The sequence below is a fragment of the Eptesicus fuscus genome, chromosome 12 (genome assembly GCF_027574615.1).
Source record: "Eptesicus fuscus isolate TK198812 chromosome 12, DD_ASM_mEF_20220401, whole genome shotgun sequence".
Lineage (NCBI taxonomy): Eukaryota > Metazoa > Chordata > Mammalia > Chiroptera > Vespertilionidae > Eptesicus > Eptesicus fuscus.
Window position 1 is genome coordinate 49,275,304 of NC_072484.1, and position 17,947 is coordinate 49,293,250.

At 34.6% G+C, this 17,947-nt stretch overlaps 1 non-coding gene across 1 annotated transcript; it reads left to right on the forward strand.

The window, feature by feature from the left end:
• The first annotated feature begins 10,289 nt into the window (after nt 1-10,289).
• On the forward strand, nt 10,290-10,396 carry LOC114230049 (U6 spliceosomal RNA). Its single transcript, XR_003615906.1, has one exon. It is a non-coding gene; the product is annotated as a U6 spliceosomal RNA (small nuclear RNA).
• Nucleotides 10,397-17,947: the final 7,551 nt, after the last annotated feature.

The following is a 17,947-nucleotide window of genomic DNA, read 5'->3' on the forward strand; positions in this document are numbered from 1 at the left end:
AAATAAACATCTCCAGGAAATTCAATTTATTATGAAATGCAAGAGAATAATAAAAATATATATATATATATGGGATAGTGATTCTTCCTGGGTCAAAGGAGTATGTGATTATAGAATGCTATCTAGCTAGCTAAAGTCTGGTAACATTCTATTCTTTAGCAAGGTAAAGTGTTCAAAATTGTTATGTTATTCTTCATACCTTACATTTATGTTATATATATCTTATTTTAGTATTTTCTAAAATCATGTTTTGAATAAATTTAAAAGTGGCTTCTTTCAGGTAATGTTACCAGAAGAGAGAATATTTGGCAAATTTATTATTTATTTATTTTTTTTTATTTTTTTTCCTCCCCCTAATTGCTTTTCCTTTTTTGAGTATACACTTCTACAACAAAAGATAATTTTACTTTCAAGAAATATTTTGTGTTAAGAAATATATATTTTGTACCCTTGCCAAAATTAATGGGAGAAATATCAAACTCTTCACATTTTATAAATCTCACAAAAAATATTTCTGACAAGATTGAAAAAGTGCCTTTTTTTCTTTTCCTTGAAGCTATAACTAGACATTGCAGCCCTGTAGATATTAATGTGGGGTGTACTACTGCTATTTGATTATTATGCTACTCCTATTATTAAAAGTTGAGATAAAGTAGACCAACCAGAACTATAAATATCTAAGTCTCCAATAGTGTCTTTTAATCTAGTAATTCATAATAAATGGCCAAGTCATTACTTTATAAACAGTACACAATAAGTATCTCCCTTTATCATATTTCATATTAAAATACATAATATTAAATAATTTATATATTCATATATCAAATGTTGATTTATTTGCTATTCATTAAATTAATATAGTTGGCTATGCACTCTAAAAGATAATGTTTCAAACTATTGTGCCATGCTTATTTCTAAAATAAAGATATCCTATTAATATGATCTATTTTTCTATCAATAATTATCCTCTCTGAACCACATTTTTTTTAATAGCAACGTAAGTTGGTGCTTGACCTTTCATAGAAACTATTAAAACTACCTAACAATGCTTCTAGATACTGTCTCTTTGATGGTTATTGAAAAAGAGTTTCCTTTTCATTTAAAATTTATTTGTCTCCCTGGTCATATCCTGAAAACTTCCTTGGAGTAAAAAAACACAAAATGTCATCTATAATTGCTCATTATACATCTTTGCATTCATTTAATAGTTCTGAAAATCCATCTCTCCTATATTCTATACTTTCTGATATAATTTATATGCTTAATGTCAATAGAGAATAGTGATAATATAGTAAATCACTGTAGATTATACAAAAATCAACACCTGAGTGATTTGCAGTTAAAACTACCAGACAATGCACAAACATGTAAAATTGGTCATTTAAATTTAATAACTGAATACATCTATCAACAAGGAATCCACTGCTACACAGTGAAAACAGTTCTCACCATGAATAAAGCAGCAGAAATTATGCTCAGATGCAAATTAGAAAGGAATAAAATATTTTATTTATTATATACTTAGATTATAAAATCCTTTAACTTCTCATCTGTTTTGTAAAATTGAAATGCATCTTGGTATAAAAAAGCAAAAGTTGAGAAAAAAATTGAAAATAACTTAAAAGAAAAATAAATCACTAGAGTATTTGATGATAATATAAATAATCTCAAAATCAAATTCTTAGATTCTATACACATATTCTTCCATTACTTAAAATTTGTTTGGGGTGTGAAAATATAGTGTAATATACTGTGATTTGAATTACAATACAACTGTAGGTAAATATTTCAGAATAACTTGAAAATTATTTAAAGCAATTCTAGAATATACAATGTATAGTGCAAAATGTTAAAGATGTCTTATTCTAATGTAAGCTATACAAAAATAATTATTTCTTTGGACATATTTAACCTTTTATTGTCCTCTGACATGTTTACAAGCAAGGCTGTCAACATTCTTTCTACCACAGTGAGCAGTTAAAAAAGCATTCTTTACTGATCGACTGAAAGTATCCTTCAGGAATTGTGCCAAACAAGTTTTTTGATTAAATATTAAATGTAAATGATTTTGTCATAAAAGCAACTTCAGTAAGTGCTTTGTGGATTCACTACTAAAAAGATGCTTAAATAGTGTTACTAAGAGTTCAATAAAAAATGATCTGTCTTATATAATCACTACAGTACTTCAAAAATGTATTCCAATCCAAGATTTCTAAATCACATCCACATAATTTCTCCATATTCAAGGAGGTCTGTGTTCCTAAGGATGATTCTTGCTAGGACTTCTGTATTCACCTTGATTCTTAATGTCATCCTATCTCACTTGACATGGGAGCCTCCTGCTGGGCTCTGCCTCATACCACTATGAATGTGAAACTTGAACTCCTTCTCATATCCCCCATGGGGTGTTAACAACAGCAATGAACAAACAAAAGCATTAACTAAAACTGAGTATTTATCACTGCCCCTTAAAACTGGGGAGACAGCTCAATCTATTATTATTTTGTCAGAGACACACCTAAAACATTCCTGCCATTTTATTTGCAAAGCAAATTCAGCTCATTCCATTATTTACCTCCAAATTCTCTTCAAAATACCCGTGTCTGTGCACTGACTTACTCAATAGCTCTCTTAAAAGAAGGGCCTCCTATGAGCAGGAGGAACATAAACTCATTGCAGGGATCATAGAAGCTGTAGTGTGAGGAAGAGTCTGGTTCAAGCAGAAGAGAAGGGCTAGGATGTTGCTAGTTCCTCCCACCTACCCATCCACCCCTCCCTCCCAATGCCATTTCCCCTATTGTCCCTTTTCCTGACTTCAATATAAAGCACTGGACTTGACCTACTGTGGGTCTTTGCATCTATGCCACCAGGTTATCCTGTTCTCCTTACTTGGACACACAGTGGAAAGGAAGGAGGGAAGGCAAAGGGAGAGAACAGGGTGTGAGGAAGTTGAAATGCTCTTGTATTCACTGTGACAGAGATTATGTCCAGCACTTTATGAGCATTATTTTACTCAGAAATTATCTTATGGGATTGGGTCCATCCCTCTTACTGCTATGTGAAAATCTAAGCTCTTAGAGGAGACATTTCTTCCTTATATCTTGCTGAAGTTACATTACACACTATCTTATTGGAGTGACAAAAATCCAGGATTAATGGATTTTTATAGACAGTTACACTACTAGCACCTATATGGTATTAATGATGACATGACTAACTCAAATTTTCTGAAAAAGAAAATTTAGAAATATTACCTGAGAGCCCCTAGGTAGAACCAGCATGGCTCCCTCTCCTTGGCTCTTGTCAATTTCCAGAGAAGAATTCAAAGGAGTGATAGACTGCAGTGTTGAAGCAAAGCAAGCATGTTTATTAACAATACACTTGGCATAAACACAAGTGTGCAACTCAGCTAGTCTGAGCACCCCATCCAGTGGAAGTTTAAGTGGTTTTATATCCATCCCCTATAGTTTTCAAAGTTCCCTTCCCATGTCAGATATCAAGGGTAGCAGACTAGATTTCAAAGTCTTCTACTTTGTTGTGGCTTATCTTGAAATGTTTGTACATAAATCTGGTCATTTGGCAAGTACTAAGACAGCTGACTTCTTTGTTTAGTGGGTGAGTTAAACTACCTTTCATTCCCCTTCCCCCTTACCTGCCCTATCAGTTATCTTTCCTGCATAGTACCCCTCAAATGATACTATCCAAAAGCTTTTGGGGTTTTGTTTGTCCCCCAAACTTTATCTGTTCTTGGGTTTAACTGGCACAAAAGGCATTAATTGGGTCTTTGTTCTCTATTTTCCTAGGCCAGGGTGACTTAAGCTATGTATTCTCTGGTTAGTGAGGAGAGGTATAAACCATTTGCTCTCAAGTATCCTTGGGTGGGGGAAGCTAAGCTCTTGCTGTAAGCTGCCCAAACTGCTTGGCCTTGTTTAATTTTCTTGTCTTAGTTCCTCCATTCCATGTGCCCAGGAATTTTCCTAGCTTCTTACTATTCTGTCACAAAAATAAATCAATATATTTTATTCTAATGGAATAAAGTGGGTTTCAGTCTTTATTCTAAATAATCATATACACTGTATCAGGAAAAACATTTTTAAAATTATTTTCCTATGGTGATACTAGCCAACCACATGAGTTATTTAAAGTGTAAAGTACAATGCTTTTATCTCAGAAAGGTTTTATTAACTTAGATACTATAAATTAATTATATCATGCAGCTTAAAATATTAAGGAGGACATTATCTTTGGAGACATAGCATAGTGTCCCATGGAGGATCAGCAAGTGAGAAATTGCAATTTAATAGTGGGTGTGTGATACTAAAATTGCAATGTACTCAAATATTTGTTTTGCTTATCCCTTACAGTTATTGTACAATTAATTGAACTTAATATTCAAGTTGTCCCAGATGCACTGTTAATTAAGACCACAGGTTTTGCTATTTCAGGATTGGATGGTGTGCTTCAGTCTTTAAAAAATTACAAGGAAAGCCCAGCCAGCGTGGCTCAGTGGTTGAGCATCAACCTATAGACCAGGAGTTCACAGTTTGATTCCTGGTCAGGGCACATGCCCTGGTTGCAAGCTGGGTCCCCAGTAGGGGGCGTGAAGGAGGCAGCTGATCAATGATTCTTTATCATCTTTGATGTTTCTTTCTCTCCTTCTCCCTTCCTCTCTGAAATCAATAAGAATATATTTTAAAAAACCACAACAATGTTCAATTAGATTAATTTCTACTCTAAGAATCACAATCAAATAAATTGTTTAAAATCTAAGCATAAGTGGATATATGAAAAGTATTGAAGTGTATGCTATTTAAGCCCAGTTAGCCTGAATAAGGGGATGTAAACTGGATTGTTGATGGAAAAGCGAGGAAGCAAACAACTGGCTGTTAAAATTAGGAAGGACAATTCTAGGCTACATTTCTGTCCCTTAAACATCCTGCCCTGTTTTCCTAGTGTCACCATATTCATATATCCATTTAAATCTTACAATGAAATGGTTGTCAGTTATTGGAAATTCTGAGATAAATCTTTCCTTGGGCACAATTCAGGTCTTTTGTGATCCTCAGCTTCTATAGGTCACCCCATTTTGCATCATGACAAGGTCAGAACAAGAATGTCTTTTTACTCAGAAAGGGCCCAATTTCTGTTTTAAAGATTTCACCTAACTGAGTCAGGCCCACTCAGATAATCTCCCTTTGATGAACTCAAAATCAACTATTTGAAACACTCTCTACATCTAAAAATATCCCTTCACCTTTGCTGTATAACTAACCCAATTACAGCAGAGACTTCTACTTACAAAGGATGTGTTTATACAAGGAACATTCAGCAGGAGGTGTAAATTGAAGGGTCATCTAAGAATTCTACCTACTCCAAGAACCTACTTCATCATAAGATATCTGGTATTATAAATGCTAAAGGAATTATATCCATTTAGCTTCTAAATAGGCCTGTCAGTGAGTATTAACGGTATCATTTCTGTTTTCACAGAACATTTCCTCTTCCTGGCTTGCTCCTCCTTAAATATTTCAGGGTAGCTCCCCTTGTCCCCTTCTCAGGGACACCTATCCTGACTTCTTCAAATTTGCAATTGAAACCAGTGCACAACAGTCCCTAAGTCCCTGACCCCAGCTCTGTGTTTGCCTTTCTTGACAGCATTTACCATCCTCACATTTACTACCAGATAGCATATTTATTTATTGTTTCTCCACAGTTACTAACTCTTGAGAGACTTGGTATTCCATGGAGTGAAAGGGTTACTGTTGATAAAAAAAGTGATTGATAACCCACAGTCACTGTCACTTAGAAAACTGGAACACACACTACCAGCTGCTGCTGTGTCTCTCTTTTCCTCTCCTTGCTGGCACTCAGCCTTTTATCATACAGTCTTCTTTGTGGCAAAGAAGAGTATTGAAAAGGCCTTTATTCTCCAAGAATAATATTTGTTTTTCTTGTAGATTAAAAAAAATACTGGGCATGTACAATAATCAGCCAACTCACATTTTCATTTTTCATTTTAGCATTTACCTATGGATAACATTGCACCAACTTCAAAATGAATGCAGAAAAGATGAGACAATGAGATGAGACACAGCAAGGGGGGAAAAAAGGCAAGATAAGATAGACAAGCTGAAGAAATACAATAAAAAAGGAGAAAAAACAAAACAACCAACCAGAAGGCTAGGAATAGATAAACCACAAAGACTAAGCACTCACAGAATGGAATTAAATACCTGGCAAATAAAAGTGATGCGATGGCTCAGTTCTGTCAGGGTTTTGTCAAGAGTGCATTATAAATGTTTTAGGACATGGGTAACAAGTTTTCTTTACATTTTCTTAAAGCCCTGCCATAACCCTCTCCCCAGCTAATAAAGAAAGTGGATGCACTGTTGAAACACTCCTCCAACTACTGAACAAGTTGAAGTTGCTACCTGTAATAATAGACACATGCAGTGATTTTCTTTGTGATACTAGGAAATAATTAATTACCATAAAATTGCTTTAGACTTTAGGGTGTATTCCAACAGTTTTCTATCATTTATGTATCAGTGAGAGAGAAAGCTGACTTGTATTTCAAAATATAGTAGACATTTAAAAATATGGACATTATAGCTATTTAATTAAGTAAAAATATATAGGAATTATTTGAAATGAATACCACACTCTCACAACCACATAAGACTAGACTTTCTTTAATCTCACTCTTTGCTAATTGTTTACATTAACTTTGGATATAATTAACTCAGATTTGTTTTCTTAAACTGGTTCGTCTAAATCCTTTTGCCATATCCTTTGTATTTGTCCAGAAAATATAGAATTGTGTCTTCTCAGCTAAGCCAAATGGTACTACTTTTGCCTAACCAACCGTAACAAATGCTCACAGTGCATGACCACTACTTTTCCACATAGACAATCTTGCCATTTTTATAGCTCAGGAGTGTATTTTGCACCACTATTGTTCATGCTTTGTATCAGATCCACTACTTTACAACAGTTTTATAGCAAAGATATGCATTCATCTGCACTTTCCTAAAATTTAACTATAAAACATTTTAGACCATTTTATGAATATATAAAATATTTATTTATGGACTTTTTCTAGCTCTTAGCTGCTGGGAATATTGTATACAATCATTTGGAAATAATTTCTCTTGTTTATTGTACTTAGGAGTAGGAGGGGTGAAACGTAGAGGAGGCATGTATCTATAACATTATTAACAATTGCTAAGCAATTTTCTAAACCCAGTGTACCATTTTAATTCCTATAGTCACTGTCTGAGAGGTCCAGTTGTTTCTCATTCTCTCCAACACTTGTAACTTTAACCATTCTGGTGGGTATAGTGGATTTAATGTTCTAATTTACATTTCCCTTATAATTAATGGTCTAAATGTATTTTCAAATGTAAATGCTGTTTTAAAATGATTTTCATTTTCATTTTTCTATTATAAACCATGCACTCTCTTTCTGAAAACCAAAGAACAATATATATTTGGGCCTGTTTCTCTTAAGTTTTGAAATTTTATACTATACTTCCTTCAACTTTATTCATCCAATTCAAAAGGAATTATATTGCATAGATATTACATTTACAGATGTATTTTAGAATCATTTTTTTTCTAATTGTATGTATAAATCTGCTGGAATTTTATAAAGATGGTATTGAATCTATAGCACACAGTGATAATAAATGGCATCCTAATTATATCAAGATTTATAATCCTTGAACATTATATCTCTTTATTTTTATGTCCTTATTCCTATTTATAAAGTTTTACATGTCTTTCAAAAATCTAGTTCTATTTATTTAGCAAATTTTTAAAAAATTGCTAAAGATTAAGTGCAGCATATTTTCAACACAGAGCTTCTAAAATCTGCAGACACAGGGGAGATTGTACATAATCATAGGCTCCTCTCCACATTAGCAGGATGCACTGCCAGGAGAATGGGGAGGGAAGAGATTGAAAACCTCCCTCAATGATAAAGCCTGGAGGAGGCAACCAGTCACTGCTGAAAGATCATAGAGCTTTTCCCTATCTTCTTCCTATTGGAAGAAAGGGCTTGAACCCCTGGAATAGGGAAGTGGAGAAGAAGCAAACCCTGTTACTCCCGATGCAAAAATGAAGACCTGCTGTGGTTTGGGACTTTTTAAAAAAACTAATAAATACATTCACTGTTTATAAGTACTGACTATCATTCTGGACACAAGATATTATATCAACATTATTCAAAGATTTTTACATGAAAAGGGCACAAAATGCTCTCCCAAATAAGGTATATCAGATAAATGAAGTATTGGTGTTAATTCCCCTTTAAATATTTGGTAGAACTCACCAGTAATGCCACTTGGTTCTTTTCTATTCTTTGTTAGAAGATTTTGATTACTGATTGCTATTTGTCTGTTCAGATTTTTCTATTTCTTTATTATTCATTGTCTGTAGGTTGCATGTTTTTAGGAATTAGGTCACGTTTTCTAGGTTGTCCAATTTTTAGAGTATAATTTTTCATAATCATCCCTCATGACCAAAGAGCAGGAGAATACACATTTCTTTCAAGTGTGCATGAAAAATTCCCTAAGATAAATTACACATTAGGCCACTAAACAAGTTTTAACAAATTTTAAACAGGATAAAATCATACAAAATATATTTTCTGAGCACAATGGAATGAGACTGGAAATCAGTAAGATAAGAAACATTGGAAAACGCAGAAATTACACACTCTTTTACAACCAATGGCTCAAAGAATAACTCAAAAGGGGAATTAGAAAATATCTTCAGACAACAAAACACAACAAACCAAGACTTATAAGATGCAACATAAACAATACTAGGAGGAAAGTTTATGGAAATAAAAAAGAAGAAAGATCATAAATAAACATACCTAGCCTTACAATTCTAGGAAGTAGGAAAAAAACCAAAAGAGGCCTAAAGTTAGCAAGAGGCAAGAAATAATAAACATCAAAGCAGAAATAAAGTCTGGAGAACAGGAAAACTATACAAACTTCAACCAAATTAAACATTGTTTTTTTTAAAAAAATATTCCCAACATCATTAACCATTAGGGCAATGCAAATTAAAACCAAAACCAGACACCACTTCACAATAATGAATACCTAAAATTAATTTTTTAACAATAAAAGTGCTGAAGAGTATGTGGGATAATAGAACTCTTGAAATAGGCTTTTGGGAATACAACATGAGATAGCAATTTGAAAACAGTTTGTAATTTTCTTAAATATTTAAATATATACTAGCCATGTGACTCAGCAATCTCACCTCTAGTTAGTTACATTCGGGAAGTTAAAACATATGTTCACACAAAAAATTGTACTTTCTTTTTATTCTCCATGTATAATTTCCCTAAAATAGAAAAAAACCCAAATGTCCTTTTATTTGTGAGTGGCTAAATTAACTATAATCTTTACAATGGAATACTACTTACCTATAAAAAGGTCAGGCTACTGATACAAATAGATAAATATACTAAACTAGAGGCCCAGTGCACGAAATTCGTGCATGGGGGAGTGTGTCCCTCAGCTCAGCCTGCACCCTCTCCAATCTGGAACCCCTCGAGGGATGTCCAACTGCCCATTTAGGCCCGATCCTGGTATCGGGCCTAAACCAGCAGCCAGACATCCCTCTCACAATCCAGGACTGCTGGCTTCCAACTGCTCGCCTGCCTTCCTGATTGCCCCTAACCACTTCTGCTTGCCAGCCTGATCACCCTCTAACCATTCCCCTGCCAGCCTGATTGATGCCTAACTGCTCCCCTGCCAGCCTGTTTGCCCCTAACTGCCCTCCCCTACAGGCCTGGTCACCCCTAACTGCCCTCCCCTGAAGGCCTGGTCTCCCCCAACTGCTCTCCCCTGCAGGCCTGTGTCCCCCCCAACTTCCCTTCCCTGCAGGCCCGGTCACCCCTGACTTCCCTTCTCTGTTGGCCTGGTCACCCCTAACTGCCCTCCCCTGCAGGTTTGATCACCCCAAACTGTCATCCCTTGCAGGCCTGGTTCCCCTGCAACTGCCCTTCCCTGCAGGCCTGATCCCTCCCAACTGCCCTCCCCTGCTGGCTATCTTGTGGCGTCCATCTTGTGTCCACATGGGGGCAGCCATCTTTGACCACATGGGGGCAGCCATCTTGTGTGTTGGAGTGATGGTCAATTTGCATATTACTCTTTTATTAGATAGGATAGAAATGATAGATTAAAATGATCATATCTTGACTGTTGGTGGGTACCTGGCTCTATGAGTCTCAACATCCTAAGCAACTAGACATTAAAAAATCGATTTTAATGCTCACTTCAGCAGCACATATACTAAAATTGGAATGATACAAAGAAGATTAGCATGGCCCCTGTGCAAGGATGACACACAAATTCGAGAAGCGTTCCAGATTTAAAAAAAAAAAAATGGATTTTACAGTATTGACATTATTACCTCAGTTAAGAAATGTAAATCACAGAAAATCGTCTTTGACATTCCCAATCCAATTGCTCCTTTGTAGTTAGAGAAAGACCCAGAGAGACTATCACATTAATAAATATGGGCTCATTGTTGTCTTATTTGTTTAGCTGTGTGTTTTATGCATATATACATGCATAATTTGATAATAGATTCTGAAAATATAATGCTATAAGGATGGGGGTAGGCACCAGATATAAACTTTTCAATGAAAAAGGTGACATATGCTGGAGATCTCAGATAATTACCCGCCCTAAAATCAACTGTAAAAGGAGGCAAAGTAGATGAATAAATGGGCTTTAGCTAGTGGCTAATATTTGCACATGTCAGTAATACCTGGATGAATTTCATTCAGTTCTCTGCTTCAGAGCAATTTCCTGCCCAGAAGAAGAGAAAACAGTAAACTGGAATATGCGCAGAGCTTAGGAGTCTTGCTGAATGAAGGAGGCAGAGATCAAAGCCTGGGCCAGCTGAGGCTGCGGAGCATGTGCAGTGGGTACCAGAGAGGAGTTAGCTGTGTGAAAGGTAGCTGGCTTCCTGGCCACAGGCTGGGTTAGAAATGAGCAAGGCATAACCTCCTAGGGCTTATCAGATAACACCTAAAGCAGGCTTGAGTGGGGGCACTTGACACTGACCAGAGATGAGGCAGCCCTAGGTCAGTGGATGGTGGTTTTCTGTCTCTTTCCTCCCAGAGAGCCGCTCCTTACCACACCATCTGCATTCACCTGAGACACAAAGAGTTGCATTATTCAAAATTAAAACTGAAACATTTCAAAAACAGTTACTTATTCATCTGTTTAAAATAGTACACTAAATAGAAATGTAGACAATTTAATTTTATGAAACTAATTATATTTTCCAAAACAAAACTGAGAGTAATGAGAAGAGGGGTACTGTCTTACCTTTTTGTGCATGACTTCAGTGAATAGCTAAATAGAAGTCAGCTGAATTCTCACATCTGACTTCTTTGTTTAGTCTGATTTGAGATAATGTTTGGTAAAAATATACAAGGAAAACATGACTTGACACAGATATGTGATTTTAAAGGGGGGAAATATACTTATCTGATGATCTTAGATATTCATTTTTGTTTCTATTCCCCATCCCCCACCCCCCCCAAAAAAAGTGATTGTTTTCTTAGAAACTAGTTGCAAAGGAAAAGTTGGGACCATATCAATAAATATTTCCCCCATACATGGTTTTGCAATACTGAGTAAAATATTGGCTCAATGAGTTTTGGATATCTTCCAAATGTTACACAGTGTAAACTACTCCCATTCCTAATAGCTCTTTGGCTCCCACAAGAAATAGCAGTTTGGGAAAGGTGTCAAACTTCTGGTTGCAGATAAAAGTTTTTCAAAATTCTCTTTCTCCTTTTTACTTTTCTGCTTCAAATATCTCCCATAATATCAGTGAAAACAAACACTGTCAGTTATTTTCTTTAGAGTGACAGTGCAGCTCACTTTGTTCATTTTTGAGAAACTGCAAAATACCCGTCTGAATAAATATAATTTGTCCTTCAGTCACTTTAAGTTACAACAACGACGTTTCAAGGGGGAATAAAAAGTGTCTGGCTCATTTTCAAACTCAGTCTCCAGATGGTTTTCTACTCTTCAGAATGGCTGCATTAAATTAGCCCTATTCTAGCCCCATCCCGACAAAGCTGGGACCCCAGCCCCACCAGGATGTGCAGGGGACACACCATGGCGCTGCCTCTTGCCAACTTCAGAGCAGCTTCGGAAATGTCTCAGGGTTTCCCTAGATCTACCCTGCACACTCACCTGCACATTTCAGACACTATCTGAATTCCTAAAAAACAAACACCATCACTCTCTGAGGATAAAACAAGATGGAATACTTTAAAAGCATAATTTAAAATGCTCAGTATCTAACATCATTAGACATGCAAATTTTAAAAATTGCAATTCATACTAATCTCATGATTGGTAGAAATTACACCCACCATGTTTCAGGTGTTGAACTTAGAAGACTGAAAGTTTTAAATAATTTTATTTAAAAAATAAATAAAATAAAACGATTTTAATAAATACATTGGTAAGAGAAACCAGATAAATATAAAATAAAAAGATAAACCAAATGGAAATTCTAGAACCAGGAAGGAAAGTAATTGAAACACAAATTTCTATGAGTTGCCCTGGCCTGTGTGACTCAGTTGGTTGGGACTTGTCCCATACATGGAAATGTTGTAAGTTCGATTCTGGGTAAGGGCACATGCCCAGGTTGCAGGGATGGAGCCTGCAACCTGGGCATGTGCCATTACCAAGAATGCAGGAGGCAGCCAATCTATGTTTAGCTCTCACATTGGCATGCAGGAGGCAGCCAATCTATGTTTAGCTCTCACATTGATGTTTCTCTCTCTCTCTCTCTCTCTCTCTCTCTCTCTCTCTCTCTCTCTCTCTCTCTTTCTCTTCCTCTCTCTCTGAAAGTCAATACAAAATCTTAAAACATTTTTTTTTCCTCTGAGTGAACATGCCAGTACAAAATCAGTGAGCTTAAAGGCAGATGAATAATGGTTGGGGAATCGAGGAGGGTCTGTGCCGAAAATCACTGAATAAAAATAATCAGTGACTTAGAGGCCTGTGCATGAGAATATTACTTAAATTTGAATGAAGCTGACATAATTGGTCACCAGCCCAGCTTCCCTGCATGGTCTGAGGATCAGTGTACCTTAAGAATGAGAGAAAGGCCACCTATTGCACTCAGACCTACAAAAAGGAATTAATGAATATGTGGGCATCCATAAAAGTCTGGTGCTCTCTCTTTGTAAAATGTGTGAAAAAGGCAAATGTTTGTTCCATGAAATTTTTATAAAATTGTAAATGAGATTTATAGCATATGTAGAAATAAGCTATATGAAAACATTACAAAAATAAGAAGGTAGGTATATAGTTTTATGTCATACTAAGGTTGTTATGCTTAGAAAGTGGGAATGTTAAAAAGAAAATTAGGAAATTTCAGGTAGGAAATAAGAAATGCCAGTGATGAAGAGTGAAGAGGAAGGTGAGGTCAGAATTTTGTAATATTTAATGTGAAATTTGACAAGATAGAAAAATACCTCAAAATAGAGTCTGATACACAAATAACCCATTTTATTAGCCTCAAACACTATTACTGGAACACTAAAGCATAGATAAGAAAGCACAGAGAAAATGGAATTGGACACTGAAACTATTTAATTAACCCAGAAGAAGGCAAGACAAAAGAACAGCAGGAGAACAGAAACAGGAGAGAAAGGTTGAAAACAATGAGCACTGTGGTAAATTTATCACAAACAATCTAACCGAGCATAAATTGCATGAGCGCCCAAATGAAAAGGCAATGAAGGAGCAAAGCCAAATCATATTCTGTCATTTAGGCAATTTGAAAACATATGTTTCAAAAGAACCAGGGAAAATAAAGAACTACCACACACACAGTAATCATAAAGAAGCTGGTATGGTTATGATAACAATGGACAAAGTCGACTTTATGACAAAGACCATGACAAGAAAAGATGGGGATTGCATAATAATGAAATTAGCAATATCCTATGAATACATAACAACATTAAGCATATATGCAACAGATGACAGGCACTGAAAATCATGCAGTAAACAGCTGGCAGAATTAAGGGAGAAATAGATAAATATACAATTACAGCAAATTATTTTAACAATATCCTCTCAGTAAATGATAGAATAAGAAGAAATACATTTTGTAAGGCTACAGAAAAAATAAACAACACTAACAGCAAAATTCTCTTTATTAACATAGAAAACTACACCCATGAAAGCAGTATGCATGCCTTTCAAGGGCACATAGACTATTCACCAAGACAGATCATATGGTGGTGGAATAATAGCTTCTATGAATTTTAAATGACTGAAGTATTACTTGTATTTCATTCTGAATACAATGCTTTAGGCATTTGTCTCAATCAGTTTAATCAAATTAAGAATTACTTTGTTGAAAAAAAATGGCACTTTGCTCTTTCATATCTGTCCATCATCTTTCCTTAAGTCAATGTTTTGACAGAAATCCACAGTGTAGTTAATACTAATACTATATAGTTGATATAGAAAGAGGAAGATTTAATATAATCTATACATTGACTTTTTGCATGTCTTCAACCACTGTGTCGTAAGTATAAATATTTTTATTAATAATTTTCTTATATGGAGAGTATTTTATTCTCCTATGTTTATTCCTGTTTTAAGTTCTAGTTCTCAAAACTCATCAGTATTTTAACTATTTGTCCTTCACTAATATGAATTTATTTCTTATTTCTGGTATTATAAACTTTGTGGTTATAAACATTTTTCACTCATGGAATGTGAAATATATTATTTTAATTTTTTTCACTAAATGTTCTGAGATTTTTATATCCTTATATTCCTGATTTCCATTTTGATATTTTTAATGAAAATTTCTGGACTTTTCCCACAACACACAGTTCACTGTAGTAAATTTCCTTTCAATTAACTAAGAACTTGTCATATCTTTCTGCAGTATTCAGTATCACACCAAGGTCTCTCTCCAAAGCATACAGGGTGGAACAAAAGTAGGTTTACAGCTGTGAGTATGTGAAACGCAGTTTATTCTTGTATTATTATTTACTAATTATTGTATTATTTTCCATATGAACAACTATAAACCTACATTTGCCCCACCCTACATATGATTATATTTCCCAATCAATTTATAAATACTAATTATTATGTTAGAGGCTAATATTTGCTTAGTTATTGCTAATTAGAGACCTATCTAAGCGTCAATTAATGAGCTTGCTTTTCCTCTACAACATAATATATTTTCATTGACCAGAGTTTGTGTGGGGCAAACATGATGCTTTGTGGAAGATGGAGACTTGTGTCTTGTATCACATAGCTGGAGTGTGGCAGAGTAAATACTTTATAGGAGCAGCTCCACAGTATATCCTTTTAACTGTGCCAACACATCACTCCTCGTAGCATACTTAGTATAATTGTAAAGTAAAATAAGCCTTCTCAACATTACAGAAGTGCTCTGAATTGCAGTCCTTTTATAACTTGGTGATTGATGAAGCAAAGAAAAAAAACAAAAAAACCCACACATCTCTTTTTTGGTTTCCATTGGTTAGAAAAGCTTGCCTTAGTTGTATACTTATGGGTACAGCATTAATAAACCACCACAAACGAATTCATTTGAACCATGTCATTGCTGGAGGAACAAGTACAGTATTGACCTGTTCACATACCACAATGAACATGTGTCAGAAAATAAGATACACCAAGGGAATTTCATGTGAAATACTACGTTTGTACCATTCATACTTTTAGGCATTGCAAATCCTTAATACTTAATTAATTGTAACTTTGTTGTTTAATGGATAATATCTTAGTGGATCACATAGAATTCTTACCTGGATGGGTATAAAACATACAGGTTGACTTCATTTCTGCACAGTAGAAGCATTTATGAGACATGTTAGAAAGTTTTCATGAAGAACCACATTTGGAGGTTGTTTCAGTAAATCTGGGTGGTTTCCAGAGATCTATATTTTTAAAAAGCTAATACATAGGCACATCAGTATTAAAAACTTCTGTGCTTATTATCATGATGTGCTTTTAAATAACAATGGAAACATAAGTAACTGTATATCCAAGTTTGTTTTATTTCTTAAACAAAAAAGACCAAAGTATAAATTTATATTCAATTCTTTCTTTTTTTCTTTCAGGAGCAAGAGCTATCTAAGGTAGTTTGGGAGTTAGAGACTGTTGCTTGCACTAAAATAAGTATCCAACAATTAAACTGTGTTTTTAAAATCCACATCAGTATGCTGCTCTGACATAAACATAGCCCAGTGCAGTCAGTAACAAGCCAGGTGGTTTCTTATTGCACAGAGCAAGCCAATCTTGCCTGCTCATGCTGAGATGCTCCTTTCATCTGTGGACTGACTTGCTGTCTGCTTTTCACTATGTAACAAAACTACATGGAGAGCCCTCTCTGTACTTCATGCATGGACTCCCGTGTGGAACCCACCAAGGGTCACCCCGAGCCTCGTGCATCAGATGATCTACCTGAACACAGTGGAAGAGGAGCTCATTAAAGTTTATTCACTTATTTATGATTATGAACTGTGCAAAACTTTTTCTTCTTTTCAAAATGTCTTAAAACTTCCAAGTAAAACATGACAATAGCACATTGAGAATCTTGGCGAAGGAGAAAGTGGTCTGTTATGTTAATGGTCATGAGTAAAATAGGAACACAGACACACTAATTTTGTTACATGTATTTTTAGATTTTTATTTTTCCTAGATTTGCTTCCTCCCAGATTTGTTTTACTACATTTGTCATTGAATTAAGTCTTAAATCAAGAGCGACACTCTTTAGAGAGATCTACCCTGTGTGCTCAAGCTAATAAGGCCCTGTTGTACCTTCCATTCTATATCACTCACTCTTAATTTTCTTTATAGTTCTTATCACTAATGAAATAATCTTACAGAAATGCTCTCTTTTTTTGATAACTTTATAAGATGAGGAATACTTTTCTACTTACTGTTTTATCTTTAACACCTGAGACAGTGTTTGGAACAAAACAAATGTTCAAGAGGTATATTGATTTACATGAATAAAGAAAAAAATACTATATCATGTTATTTGACATTTATAAAATTTTTTTACAGAATAAATCTAATTACTTTATTTTTAAAATTTTAAAAATATATTTATTAACATAATCAAATGAAGCAATAAAACTCACCTACATAATCTATATGTTAATAAATTCCATTAAATTTTTGAGCAAGATAATTTTTAGAAATAAATCTATTATAGATTTTGACTACATCAAATCACAGTCTATTGCAATTTATTATTGCATCTCCATTTTTACAACAAAAATATTCAAAAAGCCTCCCCTTTCAACTTTAACATAATTATATTTTACTAAATTTATTATAAGATGAAAAATAAATAAAATAATTTTATGTAAATATTAGATTAAGAACTAAATTTTTCTGATGGCTGACTCTGAAACTAAAATCTTTGCCACAAGTAAAAAAAAATAATTATATTTTTATATAGCTTTGAGGCAAGGATTCAAAAGGAAACATTTAAGGTTCTGAAGCTATTCTAAGAGATATTCTACTTATGAATACATAACACTGTCCATTTGCCAAAATGTTCCAAAATTTGAATTTCACAGAAAAAAGAGTGAACTTTAACATATGCAATTAAAACACACACACACACACACACACACACACACACACACACATAAAAACAAAACAAACAAACAAAAAAAAACACAAAAACAAACAAACAAACAAAGAAAACACCTAACTGACAGGGAGTGGGTAAGACTTTGACCTAAGTACCTTTGGACGAGTAGTGTCTATGAAAGCTTTTGATAACACAAACTGCACATAAGCACTATACTCTAGTTGATACAGTTTCCATAGGAGAATGGGTTAATGCTATATGTGTATATTGGGCTGAACAATTAAGC